Raw genomic sequence first — 9,450 nt, forward strand, 5'->3', positions numbered from 1 at the left:
ATAAGAGAATTCCTTCTGCCTGTCTTGAGCTGGGACACTGCTTTTTTCCTGCCTTCAGACTGCAACAGAAACATCGGCTCTTTCTGGGTTTCTGGCCTTTGCACTCAGAGTGGAACTACACATTGGTTCTCTTCAGTTTGTCAACTACAGGTCTTGGGACTTGTCAGTTTCTATAATTATGTGAGCCAATTATTTATTATAAATATCTTTACATATGTATACATGACTATTACAAGTAAAGCTCCTATAAACACTAGAAAAAAAGAAAAGTGTCTAAATGTGATTCCTCTGCCAGCAGATACAGGGATTAAGTGTCTAAAGGGAAATGGCAGGAATGGGTTAACAGTGGATCCAGATACATGAAAGGAATGGGAACTAAGTGGCCATGATGTAGGCCAGTGAAAAGAAAGAAAGAAACCACTCTTCAGAAGTAAAGAGACAAAGAGAGAGGTTAAGTGGTAGAGAGAGGTATTGAGAGACAAGACGGGGACATAAGAAGTATATGAAGTTTTAGAGACAATATGGGAACTTGAAGAAGGAAGGGGGCCACAGCTAAAAGGTGGGGAACTGGCAGGAGAACAGAGGCTAAATAAGGAAAGGAAAAAGTTGGAGGTTAGAGAAGAGGGCAAAAAGGGGTAACTGGGGCCAAAGAAAAAGGAGGATTTTGCACACAGCATTGATGGTTCAAGAATGGGAAAAATGCAAATGTGGAACAGAGGGGACAGTGGCTTAAAAGGGAGTTAAAGTATGTGATGAGTGTGGGATTAAATGAATGAATAGGGTGAGGAAGAGGTAACTAGGCTATATGAGAGTTAAGAGGCACTTAGGTCCTCTAAATTTTGCCTCTAAATTAACAGGCCAAGAAGGGAGTTACTGTGCTGGCTGGTGTGACTGATCCTGACTACCAAGAAGAAATTTGACTATTACTTCACAATAGAGGTAAGGAAGACTAGTTTGGAGTAGAGGCACTCTCTTAGAACAACTGTTAATATTAATGTGTCATGTGATTAAAGTCAATAGAAAACTAAGACAACACAATCCAAGTAGGACTACAAATGGCCCAAAGACTTCATAAATGAAAGCATGGGTCACCCTATCACATAAAGAACCACAACCACCTGCGGTACTTGCTGAGGACAAAGGGAATACTGAATGGGTAATGGAAGAAGGTGGCTATGAATACCAGCTATGACCATGTGACCAATTACAGAAATGAGGACTATAATTGTCATTAACATTTCCTTCTTATTTTATTATACACACACACACACACACACACACAGTGGGGCCTTGACTTATGAGTGTCCCGACTAACAAGTTTTTTGAGATACCAGCTGTCTCTCGGTGGATTTTTTGCATTGAGTTGACAGAGTAATTTGAGTTAACAAGCCCCTTAACGAGCTCCTTAACGAGCTAAGTCTCGGAACGAATTAAACTCGTAAGTCAAGGCCCCACTGTATATATATGTGTGTGTATATATATATATATATATATATATATATATATATATATATATATTACATATATGTTTCTTGAAGACTGTTTCTGATAAGGTTAACATTTAATGAGTAGAGCAGTGGTTCTCAGCCTTGGCTGCACATTAGAATCACCTGGGAATCTTTTTAAAATCCTGATTTCTGGGCCTCATCCTCCGGAAAGTCTGTTTCTTTGTTATGGGGTGGGGCCACAACATTAGTAACAAAGAAACAGAATTTCCGGAGGATGAGGCCCAGAAATCAGGATTTTAAAAAGATTCCCAGGTGATTCTAATGTACAGCCAAGGTTGAGAACCACTGGAGTAAAGCAGATTGCCCTCCATAAGTAATCCAGGTGGCCCTAATCCAATCAGTTAAAGAACTGAATAAAACAAAAGGCCAACCCACCCCCAAGTAAGAGAGACTTCTAGAATATACTGACTTCAGACTTTATTTGGAACTTTAGATCTTCTCCTTGGTGGCCTTCTAACTGGAACATTGACTCTACCTAGGTCTCCTGTCTACTGACCAACTCCGCATATTGGACTTGCCAGCATCCACAATCATGTGAACTGATTCCATATAATAATTCTTTTTACATGAATGTATAAATACAAATATGTATTGTTTCTGTATCTTTGCAGAACCCTAAGACAGACTGGAAAGGGGGGACTAATTTCAAATTAGGGAGTTCATTTCTCTCCTCCCTACTAGAGTAGGAGCTGAGTTCAGGACTGGGTGTGACTCCTCCCTGTATCTCAAGGCTCAGCACCAAACCTGAAACAAAGTAGGCACTTAAGTAATGCTTATCAACTAGATGAGAATAAATTACTGACTAAGAAATCAATCTTAAGCATACACTTTGATTTCATAGTATTCTGCATTGGGGCAATACCCCTATAACCTCTATGCTTCTTTAAGGAGGTAGTAGAGCTTGGGACTATTCCAGAATCTCAGGAAATTCTATTGACTATGCTACTTAGAGTGGTCCTGAAGCCACAGTGTTGGAAACAGTTACTTTCTGGATAGTTTGGATACATTAATGTAAAATAGAGGTTCTTAACGCAAATTTAAAAGCTTTTTTTTTTTTCACAGACATCATAATAAATGAAAGCAACTTTCAGCAAGTTACTTCATCTCTCTGCCTCAGGCAAAACTATACTCAAGTCCTTTCATAAGCTTTTATAGAGCAGCAGGAAAAATGACCCAACAATCTGCCTCAGTTATCTACCATAGTATGACTACTAATGTTCTAGATGTTCTAAATTAAATTTGTCCTATAACAATAGCAAATGTTCATTGGGCACATAGCACATGCCATATTCCTTGCTTATATATTAATTTAACCCTCAGAACAGCCCTAAATAGTGAGTACTATTATTATTCCTATTTTATAGAAGAGGAAACCAAGACACAAAAAGGTTAAGTAATTTGTCCAAGGTTACACAGGCAGTAAGTAGCAGACCTAACATTCATATGCAGCCTGTCTAGTTCCAGAGGCCATATTCTTAATCATTTTTATATACTAATCACTTTCTTAGAGAGAAGACCCCAAACTCAACTTCCATAATTCAGAAATCCAGCTCCATCTTGGATTCCTAAGTGAGGTATATTTGTGTACTGGGGAGAAATGAAAAAGAGTTCAGCATGTTTGGAGTTACAGAAAATGGGAAAAATTAGTAATACTGATCCTGTCTTTATTTAAATTTTTGACACTTTGTTAAATGTGTTTTTTTGCATTAATTTAAATTGTAAAAAATATATTAAAATATTATTTATCCTGATTACAAAGTATTTTTGGCAACGCTTTAAATTTTGTGCACAGGCAAGTGCCTCACTCACTTTACACTAGTCCCAGCCCTGAAACTAAGTGGAGCAGAAGGAAAGGACATCTCTGATTACTTTGTTCTGTCCAGTGCTGCTCTTTTCCCCCTGTTGACCCCCTGCTCCCCACTCCCACCCCCTCCCAATGCCTTCATGATACAATTCTACCATTGTCTGTGTCCATGGGTTACGCATAAATGCATATAAGTTCTTTGGTTACTCTCTTTCAACCCACCCCCTTCCCTCTGAGATCTGTCAGTCTGCTGCATGCTTCCATGTCTCTAGAACTACTTTGTCAGTTTATTTTGTTCATTAGATTCCACATATAAGTGACATCATGCGATACTTGTCTTTCTCTGACTGGCTTATTTCACTTAGTATAATAGTCTCCAGGTCCCTCCATGCTGTCTCAAAGGGTAAGAGATCCTTATTTTTTATTGCTGCATAGTATTCCATTGTGTAAATGTACCACCGATTTTTTAATCCACTCATTTACTGATGGGCACTTGGGCTGTTTCCAGACCTTAGCTCTTGTAAATACTGCTGTTATGAACATAGGGGTGCATATATTCTTTCTGATTGGTGTTTCAGGAATTGTAGGATTTTTCTGAGGAGTAGGATCACTGAGTCAAATGGCAGTTCCCTTTTTAATTTTTTAAGAAAACTCCATATTGTTTTCCAAAGTGATTGCACCACTCTGCATTCCCACCAGCAGTGCATTAGGCTTCTTTTTTCTCCACATCCTCCTCAGCATTTGTTGTTTGGTGATTAACTGATTGTAGCCATTCTGGCAGGTGTGAGGTGATACCTCATTGTCATTTTAATTTGCGCCTCCCCAATAATTAGTGATGTTGAGTTTTTTTCATATGTATCTTGGCCATTTGTTTGTCCTCTTTGGAGAAGTGCCTATTTAGATCCTCTGCCCATCTTTTAATTGGATTGTTTGTCTTTTTTTAGTTGTATGAATACTTCATATATTTTGGAAATTATGTCCTTAGCATATGCATAATTAACAAATATGTTCTCCCATGCAGTGAGCTCCCTTTTCATTTTTTAATGGTTTCTTTTGCTGTGCAGAAACTGTGTATTTTGATGTGGTCCCATTTGTTTATTTTTTCCTTTGTTTATCTTACCCTAGGCTTCATATCAGTGAAAATCCTGCTACATGAGATGTCTGATATTTTGCTGCTTACGTTTTCTGCTATGATGTTTATGGTTGCACAACTTACATTTAAGTCTTTTATCCATTTTGAGTTTATTCTTGTGTATGGTGTAAGTTGGTGATCTAGTTTCTTTTTTTTTTTTTTTTTTGCGTGTATCTGTCCAACTATCCCAACACCATTTATTGAAGAGATTGTCTTTATTCCATTGTATGCTCTTGCCTCCTTTTTTGAATATTAATTGAGCACAATGGCTTGGGTCAATTTCTGGCATCTCTGTTCTATTCATTGATCTATATGCCAGCTCTTGTGCCAGTACCAGGCTGTTTTGATTACAGTGGCTTTGTAGTATAACTTGATATCCAGTATTGTGATCCCTCCAACTTTGTTCTGCTTTCTCAACATGACTGAGAATATTCGAGTTATTTTTTGATTCCATATAAATATTTGGAGTGTTTGCTCTTGATCTGTGAAATATGCAGTTGGTATTTTAATAGGGATTGCATTGAATCTATAGATTGCTTTGGGTAGTATGGACATTTTCATGTTAATTCTACCGACCAATGAACACTGTATATTCTTCCACTTGTTTATATCTTCTTCTATTTTTTTATTCAACTTTCTCTAGTTTTCATAGTGAAAGTCTTTTGCCTCCTTGGTTAAGTTTATTCTTAAGTATCTTAATTTTTTGTTGCAATGGTAAATGGGATTTTTTGTTTAGTTTCTCTTTCTGAGAGTTCATTATTGGTGTATTAAAATGCCATTGATTTTTGGGTGTTGCTTTTGTATCCTGCAACATTGCCAAATTCATTTAATAACCTAGTAGTTTTTTGGTGGAGTCTTTAGGATTTTTTATGTACAATATCTTGTCATCTGTGAATAATGGCAGTTTTATTTCCTCCTTTCCAATTTGAATGCCTTTTATTTCTTCTTCTTGCCTCATCATTGTGGCTAGGACTTCCAGTTCTATGTTGAATAAGAGTGGTGAAAGTAGACAACCCTAGTTTGTTCCTGTTCTTATGAAAAATGGTTTTAATTTTTGCCCATTGAGTATGATGTTGGCTGTAGTTTTTTTATATATGACCATTATTATGTTGATGTATGACTCTTATATTATACTTTGTTGAGTTTTATCAAAAATGGGTATTTGGGTATTAGATTTTGTCAAATCTTTTTTCTGCATCTAGTGATATGATTATGTGATTTCTGTCTTTTAATTTGTTTATGTATCACATGATTTATCTCGTTAACTGATGTATGAATATTGTACCAGACTTGCATCCCTGGAATAAATCACACTTGGTCTTGGTATATGACGTTTTTAACCTATTGTTGGATCCAGTTTGCTAATATTTTGTTGAGGATTTTAGCATCTATGTTCATCAGGGCTATTGGCCTGTAATTCTCTTTGTGGTGTCTTTATCTGGTTTTGAAATGAAAATAATGTTGGCCTCATGAAAATAGCTGGGAAGTATTCCTTCCTCTTGGAATTTTTGGTATAATTTGAGGATAATAGATCTTAGTTCTTATTTGAATATTTGATAAAACTCTCCTGTAAAACCATCCTGTCCATGACTTTCGTTATCTGGCAGTTTTTACAGTATTATTTCATTTTCATTAGTTGTTATCAGACTATTCAGATTTTCTCTGATTGAGTTTTAGAAGATTGTATGTTTTTAAGAATTAGTCCATTTTGTCCAGGATGTCCAGTTTGTTGGCCTATAGTTAGTTGTTCAGTGTTTTCTTACATTTCTTTGTATTTCTGTGGTGTCAGATGTTACTTATCCTCTTTCATTTCTGATTTTATTTATTTGGGTCCCATCTCTTTGTTTCTTGATGAGGCTGGCTAAAGATTCATAAACTTGTTTGTCTTTTCAAAGAACAAGCTCTTGATTTCATTGATCTTTTGTACTTTTTTAGTCTCTATATCATTAATTTCCATTCTAATAATCATTATTTCCTTCCTTCTACTTACTCTGGGCTTTTCTTGCTCTCTAATTCTTTAATTTGTAGGACTAGATAGTTTATTAATAAATTTTTCTTCTTTATTGAGGCAGTCCTGTAAGACTATGAACTTCCCTCTCAGGAATGCTTTATCTGTGCCGCATAGATTTAGGGTTGTTGTGTGCTCATTTTCATTTGTTTCCAGGTAATTTTTTTTATTTATTCCTAATCTCATTGTTAACCCATTCATTATTTAATAACATGCTATTTAGCCTCCATAGGTTTGAATATTTTTGATTTTTTTTTATTGTAGTTGCTTTCTAGTTTCATGCCATTGTGATCTGAGAAGATACTTGATATGATTTCAATCTTCTTGAATTTTTCAAGACTTATTTTGTGTCCTAACATGTGATCTGTCTTTGGAAATATTCCATTTGCACTTGAGAATAATGTATATTCTACTGCTTTGTGATGCAATGTTCAGTAAATATCAATTAAATCCATCTGCTATAGTGTGTATTTTAAGGTTTCTGCTGTAGATTTTTTTTTTTTTTTCGCTTTGGAAGATCTATCCAGTGATAACAGTGGGATGTTAAAATCACCTATTATGAATGTATTGCTATCGATCCCTCCCTTAACCAACATTTTCTTCATATATCTAGTTGCTCCTATATTGGGTACATATATGTTTATAAGGGTTTTATCCTTTTGTTGGATCAATCCCTTTAGTATAATGTATTGATCTCCTTTGTCTCTTTTGTTTCCTTTGTTTTGAAGTCTATTTTGTCAGATATAATTATTGCCACACCAGCTTTTTTTTTTCTATTTGTATGTAATATTTTCTTCTATTACTTCACTTTCATTCTGTGTGACTCTTTTGTTCTGAGGTGTGTCTCTTGCAGACAGCATTTATATGGATAGGGCTATATCCTTTAAGACCTACAGCAGATACCCTGCCACCTTTCCCAAGTGAAAATAGATATCAGGAAACTGGGCTTGGAGCCTCCAGAAGGTCCACCCTGAGTCTGTTATGAACTTATTTTTTTTTTTTACCTTAGGAAAGCCCTTTCTTTTCTCTCAATTTTATTTTATCATATGAAAAATGAAGGTAACATAGTCTTCCCATGGTAGCTGTGGGATTTAAATGGCACTATATGCTTCAAAGTGTTCTCTTAGCTCTAAGGTATGCACACATGTAAAGAGTAGCTCCCTTTGACTCCTGATATTGTTAGTAAGAGACCAGCCTGAACTGAGTGTTCCAGGGGACCAAGAGAGTGGGTCACTCCTGGTCATAACACATATATTTTACGCAGTTACTTCCCTCTGCTCTACCTATTTAATCCCTTTTCATCCTTCAAATTCCACTCTCTGTAAGAAGTCTTGAATATTGCAACTTACCACTAAACTTCTTTTTAACTTATCTTTAGTCAGTCCCTTGAAAAAAAAATTACTCCTGTATGAATTGTCTCGGGTTCTGAAAGGCAGGCAGAGCATCAATCTAGGTCCTGCATCCTGATTTGAAGTCATACAGAATGTTTGACTCTATCATTTATCAGCAGGGTACCTTTAGGTAAGTCATATCCCCTCTTTGAGTCTCAGAGTTTTCATGTACAGAAGGAGAGTGAGATTTATTGACAGGGCTGCTATGAGGTAAAACAAAACTTTGGATTTGAAAGCATTTTGTAAAATGTCAAAGATATCTAAGCCATCATTATTATTACTATTATTATGCTATCATAGGAGAATGAAGGGCTGAATAGGGCTTCAAAACTATTGTTTAAACATTTGAAGCCCTGTGTATCCCATAGAGCCCCTCCCCAAGATTTGCTTGAGGACACCCATCACTCCCCTAAAACCACAGAGTGTGGATATTTTATCCTATGGGAACCACCTCCATGGATTTCACCTCTTGGTGCCTTTCAAAGGCTGGCTTCCCCAGGGAAAAGGCCTTATCACAAATGACTAATTGCTATTTTTGAGCATACACAAATTACTGATTAGGACAATGCTGATTATTTGTTCTCAGAGTAAGAAGAGACCTTGCTGAAATGAAATAAGAGCCCAGGCATGCCTGCTGCTGCACTTTTATTTGGAGGAATGGACCAACTTGAATCTGGACTAAGTAAGGGAAGGCTGGCAATTGAGCAATGGTACGGAACAGAAGAAGGCAAGCCCAGTGCCATAGACTTTTTCTTCTGGGCTTCATTTTTCAACCCCCAAACTAAAATAAAACAACAACAACAACAACAAAACCCTCAACTCCATGATATATATATATCTGGCCAAGAGTCTCTAGGCTATCATGAGATAAGCCTGAACTGCTGTTACTAGAAGGCTACTTCTGAGAGGGAATATTCTAGTGGGAGCGTGGTAGTAGGAAAAGCTAAGCCACTAGGCTAGATATCTCTGGGGGCTTGCATTCTCAGCTGCCATTGCTCACCAAGGTTTAGCCACAGAGCTATAGTCTTATGTGTCCAAATACACTTGCTCCCAGATAGACTGACTCATGTAGATATAGACACATCTGTACACACCCTCAAGTAAAAAGATGCTAGTGGACAGGAGCATAGCTCTAAACATATACAAAAAAGCTCCAGAGGTCAAAACACCCAAGATACACTCAGACAAAAGTATGGAAAATACACACACAAACAGGCACACACACACACAAGCAGAGAGTTAAGTTAGAAAAAAGCATTGCAGTCATATTCAGGGACACCCATACATGTACCCCAAAAAGTACTTTTACAGGCATGTCGATGGGCAAAGTTGCATTTATAGGTATATATGGGCAGGCATGCACACACATACAGATACAGCAAGAAAACTACACTTTTAATCCACATAAAGAATTAAAAAAGAAAGCAAGCTACACTCATAGAACTTCCCATAAACAGACATGGGTGTAAATACACGGAAGTAAAGAAGCCTACTAACACTGAACTCCTAAGTACCAGCTATTATATCTGCATTTATAAAACATCTTATCTAAGGGAATGCCCATACATATGCCACTAATTAACACTGAAAATAATCATGAACCTGCA

Source organism: Myotis nattereri (genome assembly GCF_964212035.1).
Source record: "Myotis nattereri genome assembly, chromosome: X".
NCBI classification, from domain to species: Eukaryota; Metazoa; Chordata; class Mammalia; order Chiroptera; family Vespertilionidae; genus Myotis; species Myotis nattereri.